The 17,906-nt window shown below is 38.0% G+C and overlaps 1 protein-coding gene across 1 annotated transcript in view; it reads right to left on the reverse strand.

The window, feature by feature from the left end:
- Positions 1-17,906, reverse strand: part of LOC132909885 (mannosyl-oligosaccharide 1,2-alpha-mannosidase IA) — a 689,092-nt gene that overhangs the window by 325,656 nt on the left and 345,530 nt on the right. The window lies entirely within an intron of this gene.

Raw genomic sequence — 17,906 nt, forward strand, 5'->3', positions numbered from 1 at the left:
GTATTTTTAAGGATATAAATTTGATTAATAGTTACTAGCAAAATTTCTGTATTGCTGGTAGCTTTCAAAAGACTTATCTGTTAAATAGAGGATATTAGAGAGTATAAATAAAATAAACAGTAAAAACAAGTTTCAAGTATTATAAAATTTACTTTGAAACTCTTCTCGAATATTTGTATTATTCTTCGCAATTAGATCATTTTGATAAATGGTTATAAATTTAAAAAATTCCATCAGCTTCTTGTTTGGCTGGTAACTTATTTTATTTGAGATATTCTTCTCCTAATTGTAATATACAAGAATTTTATTATTATTTTACTTATTTATGTGATAAAAGATACAAAGTCCCATGTTAAAAACGGGGTAAATTGTGTGCATAAGTTAAAAAGAAAACATACGCATGCGTGTAAAAATTTATGGAAATTCGTTTCAAAGGGAATGATACGACAGATTTAAGAACCAAGAAAGGAAACAAGATTTTTCTTCAAGCAGCGACGGACGAAATCAAAATGCTCTTTTGCTACGAAAAATACAAAATACACGGTATCAGGGAAAGCTTCCTGGAATGTCATAAATCCACGCGGAGGACAGATATTAAGAAAAAGTAAGAGAACTCAGCAGGAGTCTCGATAGAACACCGAGTACGGCTGTTTCTTCGCCAGACACAGAATTTGATTTCTGGCCAGGCTACATGGTTTTTCGTGAATAATATAAAAATCCCACGAATAAAAACATTGTAAATGTTCATCATTTATTATAACAGAAATAAATGCAGGAATATTCGAATAGATCTCAATGAAAAATTCAATTTGTACAGAAAATAATTTTCTGAAATAACGCACACCAACAATGTTGTCACGAAATATTTTACGACCTCAAAATAACGTAGAACGCATCAAAAATTGTATTCATTTTTAATAAAATGGAAAAGTCAAGTGAACTATTTTTAGGATTAAATAGTTTTATTTTTGTAATCACATATACGGATATTTTTCCTTTATCGTGACACGTTGCAATAAAAATACGTTTTGAAACCAGCTACATGTTCACATCAGAAGGAATAGTTCGCGATTTGTCAGTTGATTCGACTATTTTTCGCGATTCACGGAGTTTGACAGAATCAGGTCCAAAGGAATTTCGCGAGGGCAAAAAGGTCGATCGGATCGATTATCGATAAGCTGATTATCGCCGGGCAACGTTTATCGAATCTTTATTACATGCTCCAACGATTCGATATAGCAAAAGTTCCACGGGAGCTTAATTGAAACGCATCAGCAGCGGCGGCCGGTGAAAACATTTTTCTGAATCGAGAACTCCTTTGATAGATTTCCACCTAGTTTCGTTCCCGTTTTGTTTCGTCTCGTTAGTCTACTCTTCGTAGATGCTATTATACGTCTGAATCTTGATCATACGAAAGCTGAGATTTATACTAAAATAATACGAAAACATGGTTCAACCAGTGAACAATTCAAATTTGTTAAATTCGTGTTTAGTCTTTAATAGGAACTCGGTATGTTCGACGTTCCATTCATTGCGTTTGCATTTCTTACTTTTTTCTTCAAACATACCATACATCACATACAATTTTTGTTTGTTTTTGAGATTAAATTATACCGTTTGTTGTTGACGAGTAAATATTCCTAGCAGGAGATGCATCAATCTTTTGTTTCCCTTACTCAACGCTGTAAACTTTACAGACACTTTTACCATAGAAATTAAGCAACAAATGGTTCGCTGATTATTTAAAACGACAAATTTTCAATAGAAAGATACGTATAAATTTCAACGCCTGATATAAAACACTGCTAATTAGTGTGCAAACTTGCAAGCTTGAAAGACCTCAAAAAATAATAAATCAAATAAGAATGTCGAGCTAAGAAACCCAAACAACCATACAATGCCACATTCTTTCCTGTCTGACTCGTAATTCCGAATCTACTTTAGAATCTCCAAGTAACCACACACGAGTAACCAAAATCCACAAGCGCACAGTCTACAGTAGCTCCAACTCGTAAACTAAGAACTCGTAATTCACACATCGACCACGAAACGTATCAAATGAGCGTTTAAAGCACAGAGTGAAAATTCACGAGAGCGACCAATAGAATTTCGTGTGCACCATCTTTCTGTGTATTGTTCGCGAACAAAGGCGGCAACATTTCTGTCACGAAATTGAACGCTACCGGGGAAGAACAAACAGTGGAGGAGAAGAGGTAATTTCCACGTAAGAACGAAGCTCGGTTGCATTCGCTGACTGTATACTTGGAAATAATGAAAATTGCAAAGTGTTTCGAAGCTGGGAATTCGCGCTTACACGCGACTAGGGTTCGCTGGATAGTCGAGAGTACGACCGTGCCAAGACATTTGCCGCGGGAAATTACAAATTGCCTCTCGCTTTTTTTTAATGCGCCCCCCCCCCCCAACTAACAGGACTGTGGTAATTGTTTAAGCTCCAGTAGCTTGTTTTTTCGCGAACGCTTCACGATGTTGCGACGAGCGAGAGAAACATGTCAGTGTTGTAGCTTGCAGTACGAAGTTTTTGCAACTGTATACTTTCAATGAAATTGTTTTTAATTTTTGAAATACGAAATTGATATCTGATGACCCGATATATGAATTATTTAATATCGTACTTACGATAATTGTAATTAATAAAATGATGTTATTAGAAGAATAAATTATGAAATAAAATATACTCGAACTACTAACACCAAAATAACAAAATACTAATTACCATTGATTCTTGTCAATAGAAAATCCATACGTTTCCATTCTTCCAATTCTTGTTACAAGTGGAAAGCGTCTTACAATAATACGCTAGAATAATTTTATTCGCATGGCATTAGAATTTGGATTTGTCTGATAAAATTTGTCCCGAAGGGAATTAATTTAAAAGTGACACTGAATTATTTTTCAAAATTTTAATATGAATTTCCAATTGATTCTGTTTTTATGCGTTTATTTCAAGTTTATCTAAGATCATAACGTTAAAGCGAAGAAAATATTACCGCCTAGGCTTTGAACAAACGTTCGCCCCCGTCATTGTTGCATCCAGACACTAATTCATTCCCTATTGTCTGTGCTGCAGATCGTCGATACCAGCTGAGACTCTGGCGTGGTCCGGGAAGCTGCGAAATAGTAAGAAGTAATAGAAATATCCTTCCGCCATCGTAGGATCAGTGGCGTCGGTATGTAATTTGAAGCACTTGAAACATTAGAGTAATTTGAACGAATCAAATTCACATTGACCGTGCGTGATCAATAAAATTCACATAAAATTCGCAGCAAAGAATACAACGAACAATTTATTTTTCCCGTTATAAGTATCATTTATAAAAGATAGAAAATTAGCTACAGGATAAAGAGAACCGAATTGACATTGAAACGAAAGAAAAATAAAATAAAACAAAGACTAATAAGAAAATAAAATTTCAAATTTATCAAATATTCCGATATTTCTTTAACATTGCAGCTAACGTTTCTAGAACTTAAATAAGATTTAAGCGACGCAGTCACAGCGAACGTATGAAATTCTCGATTCAGTGGTTTCGATTGAAGGTATAATTTATGTAAATAATTGCAAGCGGTTAATTTCTAATTGTTAAAGTAAAGTCGTTTCAACGAAACGCCTCTGCCTACGCCATTGTTTGATAACGCGTATAGAGAGGTCGGTAGGAAGAGATTACCGAGCGAGTATTTCGCGTGAACACGCGAACACGCAGGGCAGACGATCGGTTCTCCAAGGAACACAGGATGATACGTGGGAGTGGCCATTGGCACAGAGTTACGACTTTCGGTCTCGTCATTCGTTACGTTTTGCTTCGCCCTCGTGGACGCAATCGTGTCCACTCTTTCCTGGCTTTCTGACCTTGCTGCTGAATGGACACGCCTGGCTTTGTCTACCGCGGAACGCGTTTCAAACCGCAAAATACTCTGGGATTGAAACAAGTTGCCCGACAAAGGATAGAGAGTTGCTTTAAAACTATTTCTGAAAATAACCGTAGAATTGTTTGTACAGTAAGTAATAGTTCTGGAGAATTGCTTTTAGCGAAACAAGATGTCAGTTTAGATTCCTTATTTTATGTAATATTTTGTTCGTGGTTCTTTGTTTTGTATAATTTGTTAGAAATAACGGGGAATTCGTTGTTTAAAATCAAAATAGGAAATTGTGTTTGAGATGAAATAGCAAAGCGAGATCGGTGAGTTCTGAATAGAAAAGAGATAAATTTACTGAGATCTATCTGGTAGCCAGGAAAGTTCTTGCCGTTTTAAGTAATAGAGATAAATCTAGAAACGAGAAGAATTTTCTTTTTTTATTTAGGTAATTTCTTTATATAGTTTACATAGTAATTATTAAAAAGAATCTTATCTGCGACATTCGATTTTCCTATGTGATTCACGTTGACACTTGGAAGTCTGAAACCGAATTTAAGCCTCATAAGAAATTGGACGTGTAAGAGTAATTTGAAACATTTTGAAAAATTGGATTAGGACAGCTCGATAAGAAAACTGCTTTTTCACTAAGAAAAGACTTTAATCTTTGTAAAAAAAAAAGGGAAGAACGAACTGAATACGTTTAACAAACTTTTAGGTATGAAGCAGACTTAACTACCTGACTTAAGAGCAAGTTTCTTAGTCTGTTAGAAGTTGAGAACAATGTAACAAAATAAAAGATCCAGAAAACAGAATCTCTTAATTACTTCAGAAAAATCTATAAATATCGAAAGAGCCTGTGATACGATGAATTTAAGCTTCATTGGGCATATTATCGTTTACTCGACTGTCACGAAAATTACGATCATCTCATTGAAGACACCTAAATCTCATAGCAAAAATCGTATCCCACATAACTATAACAAATGTTTAAATAATTCGCACGAATGTTCTTTCCTATTAGAAAAATCTGCTTCGACTACTAGTACATACTACTGCGATATAAAAGTATCTTCAGTTCCAATGTAGTAGTATATAGCGCATAAATATGAACGAATTAAAATCCTTCGCAAAGAGTCACGCCACTGACATTTCTCAGAACCGCCCTGAACCGATCGATCACGAAGCAGTTGGCTGCAAGTACGTAAGTAGTAACTCGGTTCGATAGTTGTTAAAGTCGATGATAACTACTAATGTACCGCCCACGATCTACTTGTCGTATGAGAAAGCTCGCTCCCAGAGATAACACGACGCGATCGCAAAGTCGTGTGCTCCGGTGAGACAATCGGAGACGCAGCGAACGAAAAACAAGCTGGGAGGAAACCGTCGCGTCCTGCGGCGACGAGCGCAGCAGCGTGGGCGAGGCGAGTTCTTTGAGAAACCCATATATATCCCGTCCACGGTCTGGAATTTTCTCTGGCGAACGTCCTTGTGTCCGTGTACAACTTTCTTTCATCCGGTCTTACGTTGGCCAGCAAGAAAATTAAATGCCCGCCGCACGCTGCCTCTGACCTCCAACGTCTCGGCCAAGATAATGCGATTGAACTTGGGCTACCGTGCAGATATTTCTGAGATGTTTCGAAGAAGGAGTTCGATCTTTACCTCAAAAGAGTGACTTTTCATCGATCGGTCTAGATATTTGGTTTTTATATAATATATAATAATTTTCCCACTGCATATTTTACATACATTTTTGCCTAAACTGCTATGAATTCTTTGAATATAGCGTATGAATATCTTGCAAGTGTTTCGTTTTATAGAATAATAATATTAATTTAGAAAACTGTGAAAATAAAATGTTTCTACTTGTAATGTTGGACTTTGTTACAAGCTTTTGCTTGGTTTATTTGCAACAGTTATTTCTTCTGTAAAGATTCGGAGTCGACGTGATGGAAGAAGTATGATTACCGCACACCGCATCGTACAGAAGAGAAAATTAATTTATTTCTCAACGAGTCATCGATCACGTTTCTTTTAACATTTCCCACAGTCAGTCTAATCAAAATAACGCTAACTCAGAACATCAAGGTTCCAAGAAACATCGGCTCCAAGAAAAATCTCTATCCTTTTCACGTCTCAAACGTTTCAGCGGAATAGCGCTGGCTAATTCACGAGTACCGCGTGAACCCCATAATTAGACGAGCGCCAGGCAAAAGTGGTACAATAACTCGAAGCAGCATCAAGAATCAGTCTTGGCGAAATCATCGTCGATACTCCCAGGCAACGCTAAAGTGTAATTAGTTAACGAACGTACAAGATAATTAGCGAAGTGATACCGGTTGAAACATACTCGTAATTGATCGATATCTCTCCAACGGTGAAAACACAACTCGTACAAGCAACCAACCGGCCATGGTCATTAATCTGCCTCCCGTATCAAGATGACCTGGTAGCCGACCCGTTTGATCGATCCTAGTCGAATTAACATCTACGTTGCTTCTGGGATTGCGATCATTTACAATTGGTTACAAAAAGACTTGGCACACATCCTCATTTCCCAATGAAACCTTCTTTCGTCAGGGTCTATGTTTCATTTTCATGGTTTCAAGGTTTTGGAGTTATACGAGAATATTACTGAACGATACGAAATTTAATATACTTCGACTTAGTAAATTCGTACGTAATGGTGTAATAATATGCAATGGTGTGCCAATACTTCTCTGGTAGTTTCTGTATCTGTGTGCAATCAGAATTTGTGACGAATCTTTTGGAAGAAGCAAATCTCTAGTACATGGAACGTGGAAGATTCGTAAAGAGCCCAGAGGAATGGATAATGTCGATCGTTATAGAAAAATACACAGAGCGTCCTATGCAACTGGACCGAATCATAGTTCTAAAGCAATGGAACATGGAAGAGAATATCTGTGCTGGAAATTTAAAAAGATTTAACACGTTTCAGGGCTTCTTCTATTTCTTTGAATCGAACTACCTACTTTATGTGCACGATGGATGTGGTTTTTACTTCAATTCAATTTAGATTCAGGCAGTGTGTCTAAAAATGTTTCGAAGATATTTTTACTATAATTTTAGAAAATTCAGCGCGCGAAAGACAAGGAAAAACACAAAGCAGTATTTCTGAATTTGTACATTCCTTGTCTATCATATGAGAGTGACACTTTGTCAATATTCTATATATGTAATCCTTCGTGTCATAGGATAGTGACCAGTTTGGTCCGTGCCATCTTTATTTCGAACGATCCAGCGAACGAAAGTGCGAATTCGGGTCACAGATAACAATCGACCAGATTCTGAACTCTCCGAATATTTGTGTGACGTAGTCCAGTTCCATGTACAGTGTTTCAAACGTGATCGTTCAGGAACGACTGCCAGCTACTTCCTGTCGATACTCGCAGCCACTTTTCGCGTAGACCGATGTAACTGAACGTGGTCGATCGTTGGAAGAACTGGCACAAGTTACGCGCATGTCGATAAAGCATGCGAGATACGTTGAAATTCGCGAGCAGAGTTCATCATTCTAACTATCGTAGAATGGAAGCTTCAGTTTGAAAAATTTTAGATCTGAAAAAATTTCGTATCGCGATTGTCTGGTCGATGGTCGAAGATTTTCATACAAATTCCTCTGCTTCGCTGCTTTTTGGCTACAATTCCTTAGAAGTTCAACCTGTACGATATTTGCTACACGCGTATAAACATTGAACTACGCGGTAAAAAGAAGCCGAAAATACAAGAGTTCTCGACAAATTTCCATCTGCACGATCTCCTATTCCCTGCTCTTTACTTCTCTCGAAATTGAAAAAGCCTCGACTCTAAAAGCTTCGAATGCTCGTGTTACAAATCTGTAATGACAATTATTAACGATGGACCGTTTCGCTCATCTTCATCTGCGCCCTGGCAACATCCTTCTCGCAACTCAGAAGCGTATACCACTCGAAACGAGCAAGGGATAATAACCTAGCGTATTTTTCCTTACATTTGTCTATCAATCCTTCCAATTCCTCCGTCTCTTTCCCTCTTCTCTTCCTTCACGTTAAACCAAAACCAAGGATCGAACAAATCAGGTCGATATAGCATTCAACAGAGCGCAGTAAATGGCTGATGTTGCGCGTAAGCCTCATCGAAGCCCCTTGGAAAGAGGGTTTATGGGGCCAGAAGAGAACTGTCAACCGATCGTTCACCACAGAATTACGCTAGCTGGCATAATGCCGGCCAAAGGCCAACCCCCTTGTTCTGTTCTGCCCCGGTCAATCCCCTCTCTCATCTCGTCATTAGACTCGTTCTTGCTGCTCTGTTCTCTCCGCGCCTGTTTCTCCGCATCGGAGAGGAATTCCATTCCGACTAGCCAGATCCGAGAGATTAGCTCCATTGACCAACAATGCCACATTGTGTGCTCTGTGTGCGCCCGTATTGCTTTAGGACGCCCGAGTGGCGCTTCCGACTTCACTGTGTCTCTCCCACTGTGTAGTTCCAGCACTCGATACTCCACGGGGATTAATGGAAATCGAAGGTCGAGCAGAGTGTTTTTCCAGTTGATCGATACCGGGATGATAGGGGATGGAATGTTACTCGAGAACAGGTTCGTAAGGATGGCATTGCGATAGGTAGGTTTTAGATTAGTACGGGATGGGTCGGCCAGCTTTGGAATAAATGACATTGTTTTTGCAAGTTGGGTGTTTTGAAAGGGAAATTTGGGCTAGAGTCAATTTAGGGTTGCTTTGATTAGATAGCAGGAATCGGAAAGAAATATGTTGTGAAAGTAACGTTGGTAACAGTCTTCTTCGCGAGTATTTTCGATTGATATTTCATCAGATCTTTGCTGAAATTCGTTCTTGTGCTGTAGCGTCAAAGAGAATTTTGAATTGAACAAAGGCTCGTCTGATCGAATAGAGTCATGGCGTGAAACTAATTTTCCTGTTATAATTATATTTAGAGTAAAGCTTCGAGCAAACTTCCTTAGCTTCCTCTTTTCAGGGTTTTCGAATTAGGTTGACGTTACGATTTGTACGACAGAGTGCGAGATGTAAAATATTGATCTGAATATTAGAGTAGCTCAAACAGTATGTTAATTCTGCGAAATAATACTTTAAGACCTGTCCTTTAAGATTAACTTCACGCTATCGCTGCACAGCCTCTTTTAGAATAATGATTTAGCTTTTCATTGTTCGTCTTCCATCGAAGAAGATTCGCATTCTTCCAAGAAGAAAGCTTCGATAAAAGAAAGACGAACAGCATCAATCCTTGTAAAAGGAAATCTTCCTTCAGCAACTCCTTCGGAAACTTTCTTTATCCCTTTTTATCTTCCAAACATTCTTTAATTCTGCGAACGAAGGCAAACATTCGACGAACATTGGAGAAACGAAAAGTAACTCTCCACCAGAGATCCAAGATCATCCGCTAAATAATCGTTGATAGAAAACTAATCTGAAAGTGATTGGATCGAATGCTCCGTGACTGGCGGGTCGCCAAGCAAATTCTTCGATCGCTCGTGTGGCGGCTTGTCAAAGGGGATCACTGCGAATAATCCCGTTTTCTGCGTGGATTCAGGACTCTGTGACTCTGTGACGAGCTCGACAAGCCGCGATTAATTCGACGCTTCGTCTCTGATTGGCCATTGTGACCTCGAATCCAATTAACCCTCGTTGTTGTCATTAATGGTAACGTACAGAGGGACCTTTCCTTCGGGACCCTTGAGCCGCAGTGACAAGAAGGACCGTTCGAATGAAAGATGAAGCTCTTCCTTTGGCGACTGACAGCGAGGGTTACAAACATCATTTGCTTGGTCGAAAGTCGCCGATCAAGATTTTGATGTTTTATCGTGTTACGATTGTTATTGCTCGAAATTTTCAATCGGATTTTTCAATCTTCTACCGTTATTTTAGCCCAGAATCGGAGATATTAAGTTCCCTGTTGTATTTTGGAGCAAGTTTGGAACTATGAGTTTCGTAAACGACGAATGTGTTGCGAAGACTGTAAGAAATAATTTTGAGATTTTTTATACTGGTATTATTTCAAGAATATAAGTAGATAATAAATAGTAACAGATAATAAAATTTAACTTTGAAAATTCAGTCATTTGACTGATTAAGACGAAAAACAGGAAGAACGATAGAAACATTTTGTGATTAGAAAGTGACGTGATGAAGATAAGTAGGTAGACGTATATAATTATGACTGAATGTTAATAAAAGTCAATTTTTTGTCAAAACATCGACATACTTTTATTAATTAATTTCGCCAAAAGGAGTCATTTTGACAAATATGATATGTCTAGTGTGAAAAATTAAGATTTTCGTTTCATGAGAACAGTATGTAAGGAAAGAGTATTTATCGACACTGTTCCATTCACCAACCAATTGAGCTTCGTAAATCGTTTTCTGCTCGTACTTACCGCAGCTAAAAAACCCAGTCTTATCGTGCTGCGCGTACGGTGTTCGCCTTTTTATACAGCCAACTCTTTATCGCGAACGTGTCACCGAGTATTATCGAGTTATGGCGCCGAGAAGCGTGAGCACCCACGTGTATAGATACGCAACGCGTTTTCGTTTTCTTGTTGCTGATGAATCTTGAGAACTTGTCAGATATGTCGTGGTTATCGGCTTGTTTTGGACAGTGATGGAGAGTGTAAAAACTCGCTGGTGATAAATTTGTGTAATTAGGAAGAACTTGCGTTTTGTTATTTTTTCTGCTGATAATATTTTCGGGGGTGAAAGGTACACGAAAATGCAATCGTTGATAGGACGATTGAAAGCGCGAGTTTATCGAGCAATGGCTTCTATTAAATGTCCAGATTTTAGTAAATGAGAATTAATCCGAAACATTTTGACTACGTTTGCCTTGTAATAAGAAAACCTACGGTATACTACGAAGAAGTAATAAATAAAATTGAAGAATGAAATTAAAAATTGAAACTTTAAACCAACTGACAAATAATCAATAAGAAGAATCCCACGTTCCTTGAATTTTTCAAACTCAATATTCCATCGACAGCAGAAGAGAAAAGGAGTCTGCTTGAAAAAATATTTTGTTCGATAAATTGACGAAGATTACAAGCCGTGACAATGTTCCTTGAGCTTTTCGATTATGTTTCACGGACGTAGATATTGTCACGAGAACAAGAAAAGGAGACGAAAAGATGGAACATCTATTTTTACATTGCCATCAAGTCAGGCTAGAAATTTGCATGACAGTGCGAGGCTTGGTCGACTTTCTATTTTCAGCGTGGTAACTCGTGTTGTCGAATTTGATTCCTTCGCGCAGGTATCATTCGTGCATCTTCCATTTAGTTTGATCGACACGGAATTATTTCCGTGGAACCTTTGTTCGACGGCCAATCGAACGAGACGTGATTAACAGGAGAATCTGGAAGTCTTTCAGTTCACTTTCGTAGGTTTCAATCAATGAGTTATCGAAATGAACGAAATGAATCTATTATGCAGGAATAGAAAAATTGTACTACGATAGCAACACGTGATACGATTTTAGTTTTTCAGATTTTACGAGTATCGAAGAGAAAACCATTAGAAATATAGGATAATCAAATTCGGACGATTTAGAAACAATTCTAAGCTTATAAAAGAAACTATGTAATTTATCTATATGATAAAAAGAGATATATTACAAGAATTTTCGCATTTTAAAACTTATACATACGTGAAATATTGCCATGGCGAAGAATGTCGAGAACGTCGTTCCTCGTGCACGTGGCACAAAATGTTTTTAATATGGAGAAACGAAAGACAGAAGCATTAAAATGTAAGAAAAATAACTAGGAACATGCATAAAAGACGTGTTATAAATATTTTCCACGACTGTTAGTCTCGCTATCCGTCATAAATCCAAGCTGAGAACGTGTTGGAACTTCCTCGGTCAAGTACACCGACTAGACGTTATACGAAGGAATATCCTGTTTTAAAAGTTTCTTCCAAGAAAACGATGCTGTCTAGTCAACGACATTAAGGGAATCCTCGTAAAATCTCCTATAAAGGGATTCAAAACAAAATACTCTTTGCCTTCTTTCTCGGTATCTTCCTATTTCCTTCATAATGAGACATCCATTATAGGAAGGTTATATTTCTTTTCACTCTTTCTTTCTTCATTTCGATCGTCGTTCTACATTAACAACGTTTTGCAATGATATCGTAATGTCAAAGAATCGTAAGACCAAATAAGAATATTGTAAGATGGAAAGCTAATTCTATAAAAATTGGGAAATTTTCATCATTACTCTATTCATTGTTTATTCATATTTTTATATTTTCCCAATTACACAATCTTATGAGGAGAATTAAAGAAATGGCATTTACATAGTTATTTTTGTTACTATGTAAAGTATACTTTGCATGGTTTATATATTTTTTCCATTGTGTGCACTCTGTGTATTTTTGCACTTTTAAATTTATCATAAATACAAAAAAATCCGCGATCTATCGATTAGATTTCTGACGTGTCAGAGAGAAATTTGCACATACATTATAGGAAGCGATAGAAGAGATCCTAAATCTGATCGAGCAAACGATCAGGCGAAACAATGCTGCTAGAAAATTACCCATCCGTTTCCTCGGCCAATTTTTCCTGTCCGTATCCCATGAATCGATTCTTCCGTCTGGAGAATCGGACGATTCGTCGCAGATTCCACGGACCACGACGTATCCCATTCAAGTGGACGTTTCACGGCTTGGTATTCCACGGAACGTCAGAAAAAGAGAAGGCAATTGCAGGGCTGCAACAAATGTCCGGCAATTTCAGCGTCGCAGAGGACACAGAGCTTCGAGGAATGCTCGATTTTCCGCGAATTTCAATCAGCGGCACCAACCTCGCAGCTTTCGGCGAAAACGTCACGAACGGACGCTCGTAAAATCGAACGGCGGTTTCTTGGACGATTTCTCGAGGACAAATCGCGGAACCAGCGATATCGAACTCTGTGCGTAAGTATTTGCTTTGAACTGGACAGAAGTCGAGACAATACGTAGCTGTTTCTTCGAATTTCCTCTATTCCACAATTTCAATAATTATATACAATTAATTACATTTTTTGATTGCCAAAATTTTACAAAATTCAGTTTACGATTGGAAGAAGTTTTTAATTGAACTTGTTATTAATTAATCGAAAGTTTCGTTATATACGAGTCAAGAAAATAGGAAAGAAAATTAAGTTAGAAAATAGGACGAAATAAAAAATTAATACTAATAAATTATTAAACTGCATTGATTCTATAGATTGAGAATTAAGAATGGCATAGGGAATAATCTATAGTAAGTTTCCTTAATTTAGTTTCCATTATATATTTATACAAAATTTTTAATGCAAATCGGAGAATATAAAGGTATCGGTTACATCAAAAAGTGTCTATATTAACATTCTACATTTGAGAATTCGACTTAAATTAATTGAAGTAGCATGATAAAGATTCGGGAATTAGAAACTCCTGTAGGTGAATGAACCTACAGATAACGAAGCTTCTATGGATCAAGCAAATTCTGTCGATCATAAAGCTTCTTTGTGTTGGTCTCCATAGGAGTTAAATTTGTTATTAGTTATTGACACTTAAAAGAAAATTTATGATCGATTCTCTATAACGATTCAGGCATACTAATTTATTTGATAAAAAAAGTTGTAAAAATTTCTATGTGCCCTAAAACGAAGTTCAATCCTCGAAATAACAAATTACTGCTTAATCATAAAAATATAAATTCAGCTTCCCTTAAATCTTTCGACGAACTTCAATCGACAGATAATTAACGAACTACCGCAATTTGCATAAAATTTCACAAACAAGGTAATCAAATCGAGACAAAGTTCGCCAGGTCGTAGAGTATGGTGGAAGTAGGCAAAGTTGAAGAGGTACCTGCGGCAGGAGGAAGGTTCTCACCTCTGGCCGCCGGTCCCATTAACGGAATCCCCATAAAATTCTGCTTGAGTGGCGGGGGTAGCCCAAGAAGAGGGTGCAGCAGACTGTGCGGTGGTGGGCACTCGTGCAGCGAGAAGGAGCACTTCACCGGCTCGCGAGGATGCCAACTAGAGGTAGCTTTATTTACCGGAGTTTATTTACCGAGTCCTAACGCCAGACCGTACGAGTTCACCAGGTCGAATATATATTGGACGACTATTGACTCTACGTATTCCTGGCTGCAACTTCGGTTTACCAAGTTGTCCTCGGTCTGTTCGTGTTCGTCAGGCGAATTTCTTCCGGCCCTAGCCGTATCTTTGATGGTAATGAGTCCCTGCCATTGTGAGAGAAATAGAAGAAAGTCTCGTTCGTGGAAGAATTTGCCAAGAACTGGATCCTCCATCAGGATAATTTACCAACTAATAATATTAATAAATTAAATTACAGGTTGTAGATTATAGACTTTTCTTTTATAAGGAAAGGATTTATTCGTTCAAACTGCTCCTCCATGAAAAAAAAAAAAGAATTTCGCAAAGATAGACCGTTACGAATGAAAATAATCTGTCAAACGTAACAAAATGCGAGAAGAAAAGAAAAGCGAACATAGAAGACGAAAAAGAAGCAAAAGGCCAGGGAATAGAACGACGGAAAAAGAAGAAACAGAAAGAAGTACTGAACGTTCGACGGAAGTGTCACGGTGCAACAAACCCATTCGTTAGAATCTCCATTCGTCGCGGTTTCTCCATTCAGTCTTGTTTGATTCTGTCGTCACGATCGACCGCCGCCGTTTCGAAAACAACGACGAAGCCACGTCAAAATGGAAATTCATAAATTGATGAACAATCGAATCGTTGCGGTGATGGAAAGAGAAAGAGGCTGTATTTTCAAACGGCACCAGACTGAAATGAAATTTGTTAGGTATCATAGGGAGACATGGTGGACCTGAAATACAAAATCTCAGCTAAGAGATTCATACGTTTGAAAAATATAGATCCATACATGATACGTATCAGATCCATATACATTTATGGGAAACTCGTACAAAACCGTATACTTGAAGCTCCAAGAGTATTTAAGGTACTCTAAGTTCTGTTCCAAGGTCTGAGTCTATAGTCTTCGAATTTATCAAAAAAATTATGCAATCAATATTTATTATTATTTATTAAATGCTTCTATAGCGAGCATAAGAGAAGAAAGAATAAAATTCGGAAATTCAGACATCGACTAACACTTCAAAATGGCTGTGGGTTTTTCTGAATTAGTTCTGAATTAGAGATAAACACGATAGACGATCTTATACAAGTTTCTTTCGCACGCACGAATTGCAACTTTGCATTTGCAGGTTTACCGTTCTTTCTCATGATATCTGTAGCAATGGGCCACCGGTACCATTCAGAAGAATACCCGAGAAACGAAAGGAACACAGGGGAAACCACCACGAGTTCGCGCGCTCTGTAACTGTCGTTGTCTTCAGTTCGCCATTTCCGCCCCGAAGCCACCGCCTACGTCCTTCTTCAAATCCTCGTTAAAAAGTTAAAGTGGATTCCCCGGGAGGGATTCACGAGTGGTCAGACAGAACACGTTGTGTGTCTGCGGTCGTCTCTTCGCGTACACGTAAGAGGCCAAGCAAAGTGTGCAACAACGATTCGAATCGCGGCTTCTTCGGCACGAGTGCAGCCCGGTCGTTCACCTAACACGCGACTATCATCGAAAGTTTCTTTCCTTTTCTTTTCTCTCCTCCGACTGACCGCTTTCGTGCGGTCGTTTGCTACTCTTTTGTTCGGGTCTACCTCTTCCCGTCCTTTTTCATTGTTTTTCGTTTCTCATTTTCGACGTTCAAATGGGGAAATTCTATTCTGTTGCGATTTCAGACGGAGACATTGTTTTTGGTAACAACGATGTTGCTAATTTCTGGCGGATGGCTATTTCCTTCGTAACTACGTTTCGTTTGCAAAGTGTTACGTTGCTCGGGAAGTCTATAACGAAACTTAGACAAAATTTAAACGCATCGCATAATACGTTTATTTAATTTTCCATTAGCGTTTCATTGAACATTGTACGTTTTACTATTTACATTTTATTAGAGTGACGAAATAATCGTAGATATTATTAGTCACACTTCATGGTCGTGAGTATAATTGTAGCAACTCTGAGTTAGTATTTGACAGTTGCAAAGAGTTCAAGTTGTAGATCAAAAAGCGAATACAACAACGAATACTGTAAATGTAATAACCGGGAAGAATTTAGCATAGAAGCATCTCATTGTAGCAGCAGTTAAAACAATATTCAACATCAATTATAATGCCCACCATACAAGTACCACTTTCACCGTTTCACTTAGCCATTAAAACATCCAAAGCTAACTCGAGACAACTTCACCTTAACTACTCTAAATCCGTCCAACTGTCTAATTTTAGTCTGGCGCCAATTAAAATGACGTTGGCTTGCTTCAGACACTCTCTGAAAACACACGAAACTGTCGCGAGTTGCGGAGAACCTTCGTTTTCACCTCGTTTTGGCCAATTGCTCTTTTTGCGACGGATGCCTGCCCCGGAGGACAAAAGGAAGAAAAAACAAGCGAAAAACTGGGGAAATTTCGTATTTCCCGAGGCGAGATGAGCCGGCGAGAATTTTCAGTGACCCGAATTGCGCGCTGATGCTCGTTAACGGCGAATTAAGGGTAATTTTGGGCGGCTACTTTCTATGCGCCTTCGCTTCGATTGGAAAATCGTTTATACGATTTGAATAAGCTGTCCGCGATGATGCGTTTCATCGCGAGTGGTTAAACGAAAATCTATTTAGCTAACGAGTGTTTAAACAACGACCCTTGAAATAGCTTTGAATCTGTCGGTAACGAGAGCGTGTTCTTTCTTTATCGATGAACCGTTTTTGAAATGTCTCGTTGATCGAAACGGATATGAAATGTTATGGTTAAAACAACTTCGATAAAATAAATAACTTCGGCGTCAATAAAATGCTGACATTTGATTTGTATTTAAGAAGAAAGGATCTACTTAGTTGAATATCTAAATGTAATATTATAAATGAAAAGAACGATATATTTGATAAAAGAGATATCTTCTTGAGGCAATATAAATAGGCGGAATGGTTTAAAAGTGTTTGCATGTAAAGGATTATTGATAGGAATCATCACCCAACGAAGGGTATGCTTTATAAAGCTATGAATATTAGTTTTACTTTAGACATTTCTCGATATCCGTTACTCTGGAATTCATAATGTCTCCATCTATAACTTCTCTAAAAAGATCTCCTCCCACACGTATGCAATTTTCCAATATCTTACTTCGCACCATCATATTTACTTGTTTCGTCCTTCTTAAATTAACAGTGATTAATTTAGGCGAATTTTCAAATATCTCTCGTTCAAACTTTGTTAGAATTTCGCGTCTTCAAAATGTGATCCAGAACCAGCTATCCATTTATCTTTCTCACTATACAACACAAATAAATACACATAAAAAATTAATCGAAAAAGTCGTTTGTACTCGAAAATGATTGACAAAATGTTTGGGTTATAAGAAATCAAATAAACAACAATATCGAACATCAATTTCGATTATACCATCAAAAATAGCTGAAATAAAAGATTTTGAAACACGTCTTTAGCCTAAATTAGATACGATAATCAACTAAGAAGAAAGCAAAACACCGATTCAAATTATGATAACATTATGACAAAATCTCCTCATCTATTGCAAAATAACGTTACGATTAAGCGCATGGAGGGTAGAAACGAAATCAAAATTACAGTAAAATCGTGTGGGAAATTCCAAGTGAGAAGACGAGTGTGTTCGCAGTCATCGTTATACTTTGTTGACAAAATCGCGAAGAAAACGTAAGGGAACCAGAAAAGAGGTTTACGACGGGGAACATGGCACGGAGGTGGAGGAGCTTCCGCTTTCGGTTAGCTGAAAACTCGCGCGATGATTCTTTTTCCAGCGACTTTGCCGCTCGATCGTACGCTCTGGTCCTACGTCTTTTCCACTGTGTAAAAATAAAGTCGTAAATCTTCGTTTTCACACGTACGCCACGTTCCCATTCGATTCGACGGCCGACACTCGTCGATCTCGATTTCCAACGATAGAACTTGTTTTCATCCCCGCCACG

This window comes from Bombus pascuorum, chromosome 8 (genome assembly GCF_905332965.1).
Source record: "Bombus pascuorum chromosome 8, iyBomPasc1.1, whole genome shotgun sequence".
NCBI lineage: Eukaryota > Metazoa > Arthropoda > Insecta > Hymenoptera > Apidae > Bombus > Bombus pascuorum.